At 41.7% G+C, this 11,614-nt stretch overlaps 1 long non-coding RNA gene across 2 annotated transcripts in view; it reads right to left on the reverse strand.

Moving 5' to 3' along the window:
* The window catches only part of LOC132378695 (uncharacterized), a 72,949-nt gene extending 68,292 nt beyond the window's left edge, over positions 1 to 4,657 (reverse strand). The window contains exons 1-3 of one of the 2 annotated variants that reach the window (XR_009507159.1): positions 4,534 to 4,657; positions 1,565 to 1,632; positions 393 to 490 (exon numbers count right to left, since the gene is read on the reverse strand). This is a non-coding gene — a long non-coding RNA (uncharacterized LOC132378695). Of the gene's footprint in view, positions 1 to 392; positions 491 to 1,564; positions 1,633 to 4,533 lie in introns of those variants that run through there. The other variant, XR_009507158.1, reaches the window with a different exon arrangement.
* Positions 4,658 to 11,614: the final 6,957 nt, after the last annotated feature.

Consider the following 11,614-nt stretch of genomic DNA (forward strand, 5'->3'; position numbering starts at 1 on the left):
TGGCTATTCCATTGTTGACTGGGGAGTAATAACAACCTGCATTTTTAAAAAATATTATAGGATCTTTGATAAATAGCTCCACCTTGGTCTAATCAAGACCAGATATCGATTTCCAAATGCATCATTTAGATGTAAAAAGTAAGCAGTGAATACCAGGAGAAATTAAATCAGCTCAGGAAAAGTTTATCTGTGGTGAGGTCAGAAGTTCATTGTATTCCATATTTTTAATCCTCTTTCTTTCCAGTGAAATCCCAAGAGTTCCAATTGGTGCTGAAATACAACATGTATATCCAGAGTAATTGATTGTAACTAGATGATCTTGAGTGCTTTCTCCTGAGGATAACCCAGAAGCCGACAGGATATTTCAAAAGGCTGAAGTAAAGGTTCAGCCTGCAGTGAATGCTGCTTCCTCTTGTTATTTCATAGAATATATTCCAAAATAACATCTGTTCTCCATTCACTTCCAGGGAAGCTCTTTTCTTTAAAGTCCCTTAGAACATATTTAGTGGCATGAAAAAATCTTCAAATTACATAATATAACTATTGAGAATTTTTTAAAAAATTTATCAGTTAAACACAGTCACAACTTAACAGAAGTAATCAGGATTTCACAATTAAGATTGATTTACCAACCAGCTACAGCTAACTGAGTTTTAACAGCTTGTTATAACTATGGCATGGCAGCAACCCAAAATATCCCTAATGGAGGAAGCTCCATCAGGTCATTGTTATGTTGTGAAAGTGTAGACACCTTTTTTGACCTATGTTGGTAGAAATACATCTCTGCTTAACTTACTCCCTGTAAATTTGATGGATTCTCATCATACTCTTAAGTTTATTAACATCATGCATTGATGTGATGAAATTATCTGTATGGATGGTATGAGAAACAAAAGCTTTCCACCGTCCAGCGGTACAAGCGACAATAATATTAAACTAACAGCAATAAATCTATCTGGTGTTTTTCAGAATTCAATATTCAATTCAAGTTTAATTTTTACTCAACCATACGTGAATACCCATGAATACAGCCAAAAGAGACAGCGTTACTCCAGAGCCAAAGTACAAAACACAGTACCAACAGTCACACACAGCACAAAGCACACACAAGTCAGCAAGCACATAAAGATATCAGTAAAATACAGCCACGCAGGGTAGGGGTGGGGGGGAAGGTCCAGACCCAAGCATGATTGCTGCAGAATTCTGATTACCACAACACAGCTTGTCTTCTGTTGAGCGAATACTGGAGAGCTGCACTGACAACAGCCTGGACGTCATGCCACGTCGCCCCCAGTGAAGCACACCAGCTCCAACTTTTCAACTAGTTTTAGTATTTGGTAGGTCAACTGGATACTGTAAATTGCCCCATGTGTGTGAGTGAGTAGTATTCTCTGAATGGAGACCATGGGTACAACCTTGAGTGGGATTAATGCAAAAATCAGAGCTTGTCACACAGTAGGCCAAAGGGCCAATTTCTTTGCTGTATCTCCCTGACTCTAGTTCCTGCTTGTTTTTGTCTACCCCACTGATTGCATGTTCAGCATCTACGATTTCTTGAACTTACCATCTCCCAAAGCTGACAAAGGGATTGCTGAGGTAATCTTCTTGCAGTTACACTCTTTCATCTTTCATCTGGAGAATGAAGAGGGACAGATTGATGTTAACCATGATTGCAACTACCTGCTATACCTAGCAAGGATGTTGCTCATTGTTTGTTGTACTAGGAATGAAAGTAATTGACCTTGTAGCAAGTAATTGCAACCACTAGAGTTGTTTCACAGAGCTTCCTGGTAGCTTAGAGTAGAGAACAGATCCCATTTCTCCATCAGCAAATTCAGATAATTAAGCATGTGTCAAGATTATCAAGTCATGAGTTGTGAATCTAATTTACAGTCTCTGAGCCTTGCTCTTGGAAGCACTATGTAGTATTATAGAACCATGGAGTTATAAAGCACAGAACCAGACCATTCAGCCAAATTTGTCCTTGCTAACCAAGGTGCATCTGAACACTTTGGAAGTCCTTCTGAAAATGGTAGGCATTATCATCCCCAAAGGCTGGTCATTATTCAGGCCACTCAGCATACATACTGGAAATTAATAATGGCTATCCATCCCACATCCATTTCTCAGTTCCTGTTCTGTGGCCCCCATTAGGAGTTCATCCAAGCACTTTTTAAGTGAGCTTAGGTTCTTGCTCTGTTAGCCTCTTGAGCAAAGTGTTCCAGTTTTACTCAATCCCCCTGTAATCATGACTTTAAGTCCATGCTAAGAAAAACAGGTCCCTCCTCTCCACACTTGCCCTCACAATTTATACCACTCAATTAAAACTCCCCCAGACACCACTGCTTTTAACTCCCCAACTTTAACCAATCCGCCCTCAACTAAAAAAATCTCCTGTGATAGCAATAAATCTCCCTTTCTCTTGTAATTGCATCCTTCCTGCAATATAACCAGGAGAAATGCAGATATTATTCTAGCTCTGGGGGCTATCAAGTATTTCCTACAATTCTAGTGTAATGGCCTTGCTGTAATATTCTGACATTGTCAGCCTTGAGCAATAAAATTATCCCGTGTGACTTCTTTTCCACCTCAGCTATCACCCTGCTGTAATTTCTGAACATGCACTCCATATAATCCTTTCACAGTGAATGCATCACAGGAGACAGCTGCAGCAGCTACAATGGCATTTCTGTGTTTGTGTATTGAGATACAGCGCCCAATAGGACCTTCCGGCCCATAAGCCACACTGCCCAGCAATCCCCCAATTTAACCGTAGCTTAATCATGGGATAATTTACAATGATCAATTAACCTACCAACCAGTACATCTTTGGACTGTAGGGGGGAATCGGAACACCCAGAAGAAACCCACATGGTCACATGGAGAGCATATAAACTCCTTCCAGGCAGTGACGGTAATTGAACCCGGGCCACTTGTACTGTAAAGCATTGTGCTAACCACTACACGTATCCTATCTTTTAATATACATTTCCTGGTCTTGTTCCCTCCCCCTGAATACATTTCACTTTTCTGGAATCATCTGGCTTCCACTTCTTTTACTCTCCTCTCACAGATATATTTTCTTCCCCACACATTCTGTTGCATAGATGACACAGAAGAAGAAATCTGTACTTGGCCCATTATTTCCTTGCTAGTGTTTGTGGCCCACTCAAATCTTCTCTTTCAAGCAGGCCTCTTTTTCTTTCTCCCTCATGTATCTCTTTAGGCATTTCATTCATACATTTACGTTGTTTGGCTAAGCCACTTTCATTGGGCATGAGTTTCCTACTGCTTTCCAATGTGATTTTCCATGCCCCTCCCACTCTGCCCTGTCAGTCAGTGGCTCCTGCACTGATCTACTGAAGCCCAACACAAGCTGGAGAAACAACTCCTTATCTTCTCTGAGTACATTGTAGGACTCAAAGCCCATTTATTATCAAAGTATGTATGCAATATACAACCCTGAGATTCGTCTTCCCCACAGACAGCCACGAAAAACCATGGAACCTGTTTAAAGAAAATCTATGGTTGTATTCCATTAGAAAAAATTACTTATAATTTAAGAGATAAATATGAAACATTTTTGAAAATTTGGAGCCCTTATTTACAAAAGACAGGATTAAATATATAGATGCTTTTAAGATGAAACAATTGGTTATTAGGGGAAAGAAATAAATATACATATTAAAATTATTACGAACTCCATGGAGCATGTGGAGATCTTCCAACCACCAGGCATTCTTTCTTTCTTTCTTTCTTTCTTTCTTTCTTTCTTTCTTTCTTTCTTTTTTTTTCTCTATGGGGCAGTTAGGGGGGAGGGGTTAAGGGGAGGGGGTATGGGTTATATACATTGTTTTTTCATACTTTGTAATCATTTAAAAATGCAATAAAAATTATTAAAAAAAAAGAAAAGCATCAACATGCAAAAATCAAATTGTACAAACAGCAACAAAAAACAAACGAGCAAAAGCATAGAATATAAAACACAAAAACAAGAGTCCATATTCAGTTCAGCTCAGTGTTTATTATCTGCAGACTGTCCCGATTCAAAGTCACCCAAAATCGTAACAGAAAAAGGAGTAACAAGAACCAGACCCAATCTGCAACTTCAGGTAAAATGATTTCTGGGTTGGTATCATTTGTCCATTGGTGATTTTAGCTCAGCTTGTTTGTTTCATTTCTCTGGGAGTGAAGGGCGTGCGCACCCTGACATGCTCACTTGTCCCCCTGCATCTTTTGTCTACAATTCCACCCTTTAATTGTTCCTATCCGCTGACTGACTAGATAACATTGTTTACAGCTTATCTCCATGATCACCTTCATTTTAACATGTCCTGACTATAGGAATAAGCTATCCCCCTCCCTGCCTTTCCTTGCAGCTGAACTGTAAGAGGGTTTTCTAACTGGAATATTGACTGTGTTTCTCTTCCCATGGACTAAGCCTGACCTATTGAATATTTTCAACATTTCCATTTTTTAAAATCCCTTTCAGGGCTTTTTCCCTGTAAGTGGAATCATTTTAAGATCACCAACCTTCTTTTCTTCCAGTCGGCTCATTCTTTCCTGAACAATATATCCTCACAGTTCTGGTAGCAAATCCAGGGCCTCCATGTACTTTAACAAATGGAGACCAGAACTTTACAATGTTCAGTGTCAATCCAGCAAAACTTCAAACATAAATAGGAATTGCTGATCGGGTAGCATCTGCAGAGAGAGAAGCAGAAGTAGTGTTTCATGTCTGCTCCTATTAGCATTGAACCTCACCTGTTGATTGTTTTCCCATTCTTCCAGCTGATTTATTGTCCTCTTGTAGCTTGTTCCTGTCTCCTCTGCCCCTTCCCCATTTTCTCCACTACTTCAGCACCGTTGGCAAGTTTGATACCAACGGCAGTGTTTCCGGCACTGATCTCTGTGGAGTACCATTTCCCCCCTTCTCCCACTCACTCACTGTAATCAGGTAACAATTATCTGCTCCTGCCCCCACTTTCTGTGAACTTAATTGCTTGTCTATTACAGAACACCTTAAATGAAAGCTTTTTGAAGATATAGATGTGTCATATCCATTGCATTAGTATTGTCTGCTTACACAGTTATCTCTTTAAATTATTTAATAAAGCTGGTCCTGCAAACTGGCCGTCTCTGAATCCTGCCTGAACATTCAACTTTGTACTTTTCAAGTCTAAATGTTCTTCTATTCTCTCTTCCATAATTCCACAGTCACATTCTGTCCCCTTCTTATTTTTAGAAGTCAGGGAATAGAAGCTTCACCATCTCTGAAACACACAGCTTTCTAGTCATCTGAAGCCCAAGGTTGAGCAGAAAGCCTGTGCCCTAAAGAACAGATAGTAGACGGAGAAAATGTAGGAAACTCAATCTCCACAGGTTCTTAGCACCATCAGGACAAAAACAATTCAGGACCTACTTTACTGTGGACCAAGAATGCTGATCAGTCATCAGTCACTGAAGGGAATGCTTCAAAGATCTTCTCAAGCACACAAACTCTGTCCTCCACAGCAACCTAGCCAAACCACTCCTCCTTGGGTGACAATGAAATGGTAAGAGAGTCTTAACTAAATTTCAAGGCTTTGGGAGCAGAGAGTATCCCTACGGAATTTCTGAAACTTGGCAGAAAAGGACTTCAGTCACAAATCTACAACCTGATTACCCACATTTCGGAAGAGGGGGATGTTCCTTTTCAGAAACACGATGATCTGACTATGTTCAATGAATGAGACAAATTTGACTGTGATAACTAGGAAGGGAATTCCTTGCTGTCTGTCACAAGGGAGTCCTTACCTGCCTCTTCTCACTAGCCTGTGCTTCCAGAATCACAGAATGGATTCTGTCCATCAAGATGTAAGGTGGAGATGAGATTCAGTGTGACAAATCCAAAAGAGATGCAGGAAGCAGCATCAACTCTGCACAGTGACATCTTCAGTCTTGTAAAGTTTTGATCATTTGGAGGGCTGTGGAACATTCTTCTCACATTCAGCTGCCTACAGAAGTGCCTTTCCATCTCACTGTTACTTCAAAATAGCAGGTAAGCCATGATCTTAACTAACACATGCTCAACGGTGAAGATCAATGTCAAGCTTTAATCTGTTAATGTTGCAATAAGGCTCCTTAAGGATGTCATAACCAGTGGGGTGGGGTGGGGGGAGAGTGGAGTGTAGTGGGGTTAAGCTCCCACTGCCTATTAAATGGTTCCAATGGCTTATTACAGCTCAAATAACTTTCGACAAACAAGTCCAACTTCTGGTCTTCATGTGTGGCTTAGCTACTAAGCCAAGACCCCACCAGGCCGTTGGATCTGGGAGGGAATGTCGAGAGGGTGGGTCTGGACCTGTGCAAACCCCTACTCACCTAAAATCCATTCACGCACACGCTGTTCCTTTCTGAGGAACCATCATCATCCCAGGAGATGGAGAGCCAGAAGAAGAAGAAGAGCTACTAATCCTGGCAGAACCGTGTCTACTGACAGGAGAAGTAAAGGTGAGTTACTCCTGCCTTAAAACCTGTCGCTTCGGGCAGGTAGGGTTCATGGTCGGGAGCACATCTATGATAAGGAAGACTCAAATCTCTACCACCTTGCAGCTATACCCACACGAGGAAGGCTTCAGGAGTAAACCCTGAGGAAAAATCCAGAGCTGGAGCCCCTAATGCAGTCCTACATTGAGTTCATTGCTGACTAACCACCCCTGCGATGTCGCTGGTGCCAAGCTGTACTGGTCTCTGCCGTTCCTTCGGGTTCATCAGCTGCGTGGAGAAAAGGAGCCAACTGCTTGCTCTCCATATTGTACTGCCCCGGCTTGCGTACTGGTTTTCACATCCACTGATCATAGGGTGCAACATCCATGGTCAACCCCTAACCTACGATTGCATTTCACTTCCTGGAAATTACTCACCAGAGCAAAACTAATCTACAGAATTAATGATACCCATTCAACCTACAGTGACTAACCTTCAGAACCAAGGGCATGCCAATCGCAGTAGTGCAGCTGCAGAACCGAGATGATGCTTCTGCATGCTCACATTTAGACATTGCTGGTGTATTCACTCTAGTATGAGAGTGGGCCTTACCATCAACATCTGCAAGATCAAGGCTGCATGCCCTGCTCCAGATTCCAAGATAGCTGTGTAATTCTGAACTCTGTCATGGGAAGAGACCACCAGATGAACAAAGGGAAAGGTTCCAAAAATCTTCTTGAAAATAAAATGCAATATACAGAATGTCCTATTAACAACTGGAGTTCCTGGCCCACAGCTATTCAAAGTGGTGGAGCACTGAAAAGCATTATGCATAGAACCATCTCACAAATAACCCATTTGCCTGCCCAGTCGAAGTACCTCCTGCATCTTCTGTAGAAGGCTCTGGAGGTCTCCCTTTGCCCTCAGGGTGACCACAGAATTGTCCACAGTCTGTGTCACTGGTCCACACTGTGGACCAAAGTCTAGAGAACTGAAGCAAGTCATCCGTGATCCAGAAGGACAGTGTAAGAAAGTCTCTCCATTAAGTTCATTGAATGTGCATGGATATAATCCATCTGGATCCAGGTTTTTATTCTGAGTATGGTTACTCTAACACCTCCTTTCTTGCTGTAAATGTATTTATCTCTTAGCTCATCTTATCATCCAATGTCACATTCAGCTATCCAATCCTCTTAATAAAACCAAAGCAAAATATCTATCAACCATAAAAATCACAAACACAAGAAAGTTTCCTGATGCTGGAAATCCAAAGAAACACACGCAGAATGCTGAGGGAATTCAGCTGGTCTGGAAAAGAGTAAACAGTCGATATTTCGGGTCAAGACCTTACTCCAGGACTAGAAAAGAAGGGGACAGATGCTTGAATTAAAAGGGTGGGGGGGAGGGAAATAGGCTAGCTGGAAGGTGATAGGTGAAGCCTGGTGGGTAGGAAAGGTCAAGGGCTGGAGAAGAAAGAATCTGATAGGAGAGGAGAGTGGACCATAGGAGAAAAGGAAGGAGGAGGAGACCCAGGGGAAGTAATAGGTATGTGTGAAGAATTGAAAGGTCAGAGTGTGGAATAGAAGGGGACGATGGAATTTGATCACCTGAAGGAGAAATCCATCTTGTGCCAAGATAAGGCCATGTCAGAACAGGAATGGGAATTGGAATTGAAATATTTGGCCACCGGGAAATCATATTTAGGGTGGAAGGAGCAGAGGTGCTTGATGAAGCAGTCCCCCAATTTACATTGGGTCTCACCAATGCAGAGGAAGCCACCAGAGACATGAATGTCCCCAGCAGATTCACAAGTAACATGTACAACAAGCTGGAGGAACGAGTCACAAGTGAAGTATTGCCTCACCTGGAAGGACTGTTTGGAGCCCTGAATGGAGGGAGGAGTGAGGGCAAGTGTAGCTGCTTGCAGTGATAAGTACTGGGAGTGGGATAGGCGGGGAGGGATGAATAGACAAGGAATCATGGAGGGATCAAATCCTGTGGAAAGTGGAGTGGAGAGGGCAGCTATATTTCGTGATAGGATCAACCATGAAGCATGAACCATCACCATAAAGCTGTTTATTTCCAAATTACTGCAGGCAGTAAAAGGAAAAATGAACTTGCATTAATATAGCTCTTGCACAACCCTCAGGATGTCTCACAACAGTTCTCTGCCAGTGAGGTGCTTTTGAAGTGCAGTCATCATCGAAAGCTGTAAGCTCTGTGTTCTGCTCTTTTGGCAGATAGTCACAAATAGAAGGGGTGCGAATATAACACTGGCCTCAATAGCCTTAAGGATGTGGTTAGAATCTGGCTGAAATGAAATGTAAAATTGCCTAATCCAGTAATGATAAGTGTCTATAAAACTAAGCATTCTCATTCCACCTGGAACAGATCAAAGCATCTGTTATTACCATGTTTTAACATTTTCAGATCATTCTCCCTTTTGATATTTGTTAGACACACCAAATGGTCTTTCCCAGTAGGTGTTACCATCTCCAGTTGCTATATTCTCAAAGGTTCAAAGGTACAATTTAATGTCAGAGAAATGTATACAATATACTTCCTGAAATGCTTTTCTTTGCAAACATCCACGGAAACAGAAAAGTGCCCCAAAGAATGAACGACAGATGTTTTGTAAGAACCCCAAAGACCCCCCCCCCCAGCTTTCCCCCTCCCGCATGTAAGCGGCAGTGAGCAACAGTTCCCCCCTCCCCCCACCGGCAAAAAAAGCAAGCACCGCTACTGTCGCCAAGTATGAGCAAGGCGATAGCAAAGACACAGACTTGCAGTTACCCCAAAGGCCTGGCATTCAACATACCACAGATTCTCTCTCTCCCTAATAAAGGAGAAAATGGTGCCTCCATTTTCCCTGTGAGCAGGGAGACATAACAAAACAACTCGCTGGTTTATGATGTTGAAAGTCCGATATGTTGCTTTTTTCAGGCTCTGTGCCTGAAGATCGCAAAGATCCCAGGTCTCCAGGCACACAGCAGATACCCTGACTCCCCCAGCAAAACACAGGTCTCCTGCCATGACACCGACCCTCAATCCGCCCGTCTCCAGAGCCCCAAGATCTTAGGCTTCTGGATTTGAACCGGACTCTCAGGCTGAGACTTTGGCGTGTGGAACAACAGCCAGTCTCGAAACCCCGAGAACAAGTCCCACTCCCACAAAGAACCGAAGTCAATGTGTAACTCCAGGTCAGGGTCTTCAAAGAACCCTGAAAGGGAAAAATAAATATATTAAAGATGGAAATAGAGCTCTTTCTAGAGATGCCCAAGTTGGTGTGGTCCTTTACTGATTCTATTATGGTTATTATTCTATTGTGGATTTATTGAGTATGCCCCAAGAAAATGAATCTCAGGATTGTATATGGTGACATATTTGTACTGTGCTAATAAAATTTATTTTGAACTTTGATACTGATGATGTGGAATAGAAAGGAATGCTTTGACCAGGTCTATTACAGAGTACCATTTTATTTTATTTATTGAGATTCAGTGAAGAATAGGCCTTTCTGGCCCTTCGAGCCACACCCCCAAGCAATCGCTCAATTTCATCCGAGACTATTCATGGGTCAATTAATAAATACCAATTAACCTACCAACCGGACTGTGTGAGGAAACCGGACCATCCAGCGGAAACCTACATGGTCACAGGGAGAACGTACAAATTCCTTACAGGCACCAGCTGGAATTGAAGCCGGGTCACCTGTACTGTAATGCATTGTGCTACTAGAACAAATCCTAAGCATCAACACTCTTACTTTGACAGGACCCAGATCTGGACACCTCAGCTTTGCTAAATCTTCCTAATGTGCTTTAACCAATTTATCTGCTAAAATGGTTTGTTAGGTTTCAGTTTTATCAGCCAGTTTGTGGGCTAACTTCACTGATACAGTTAAGGTGATATTCTGCTGAGCTAGAGTTACCATTTTGTTATCAAGCCTGTTGAAAGTCATGTTCTTTTTCTTCGGGCACACAGCAAGATCCAGCAAGCCTCACCCTTACTCTCCTACTGTTTTGGAAACCATACCTTATTTAACAGAGTAGCTACTTTTACCCAAGAGATTGGTTAATATTTCAGCCCTCCAACACATGGGAAAGCAATATGCGGACAATATGTTGGCCATGGGTTTTGTTCTTCTGTCCGTGTACCCTAAACTCTCTCCCACCTGTGGACACGTCCTGTGGTGCTTGCAGAACATTGTGCTGAATCCTGGCAACTATGCTAAATGCATAACAAAAAATATTTTTAAAATCCGTCCTGTTCTTTTCTGATTCTGCAGCCAGAAGTGTTTATTCAATAACCAAAGGAGGCACTGTACACATATTCAAGGTTATAAGAGATTGAATTATTGGGGTAATAGAGAAATTTGAACAATAAGAAATAAAATTTGATTAATAAGTCTCTCTCTCTCTTTCTCTGTCTTTCCAGCCTAACACCATTTTGCCTTTCAAACTGTTATTCTGTGCTCCACATTTTAGCTGCTACCAAGGGGAGATCAAAGTTAACTCTCTACTTGCACATTTGGTGATCATACTTATCATTTATGAATAATCTTTCCAGCTGTACGAATTTGATGCTTAAACTCCAAGTTCATGGTTGTATTATTTCCGTATCAATCCAATGCAGAGTTTCAGTGTAAATTTGTGCTCACTTCTGATTTATCACTGCACCTCACTTCTCAAGCTAATCCTCTTTCCCCAAGTTAACACAACAAGTGGACAAGCGTTCCCATCTCAGTAGATGGAAAGATATATTCATACCAATGCATCACTTGACAATTGTAGTAGAGAAAATGAATTAGGAGAAAGGGAGTTGGATATTTATTCAGCATGTTGAACATAGAACAGTAACAGCACACGAACAGGCCCGTGATGTTTGTGCTGACCATAATGCTGAATTAAAATAATCCCATCTGCCTGCCCATTGTCTAAATTCCTCCATTATCTATTTGTTCAAGTGCCTGTCTAAATGACTAAAAATCGCTATCTCTCATTTTTTAATGCAGAATATATATTTGTGAAGTCAATACAGGTAGATTCTCATCAGCAGACATATCACACACATGCATGCACACACACAGAAATATACACCCACACATGAGCAAATGTAAATGGACACCACACACACACACACACAC

This window comes from Hypanus sabinus, chromosome 20 (genome assembly GCF_030144855.1).
Source record: "Hypanus sabinus isolate sHypSab1 chromosome 20, sHypSab1.hap1, whole genome shotgun sequence".
NCBI classification, from domain to species: domain Eukaryota; kingdom Metazoa; phylum Chordata; class Chondrichthyes; order Myliobatiformes; family Dasyatidae; genus Hypanus; species Hypanus sabinus.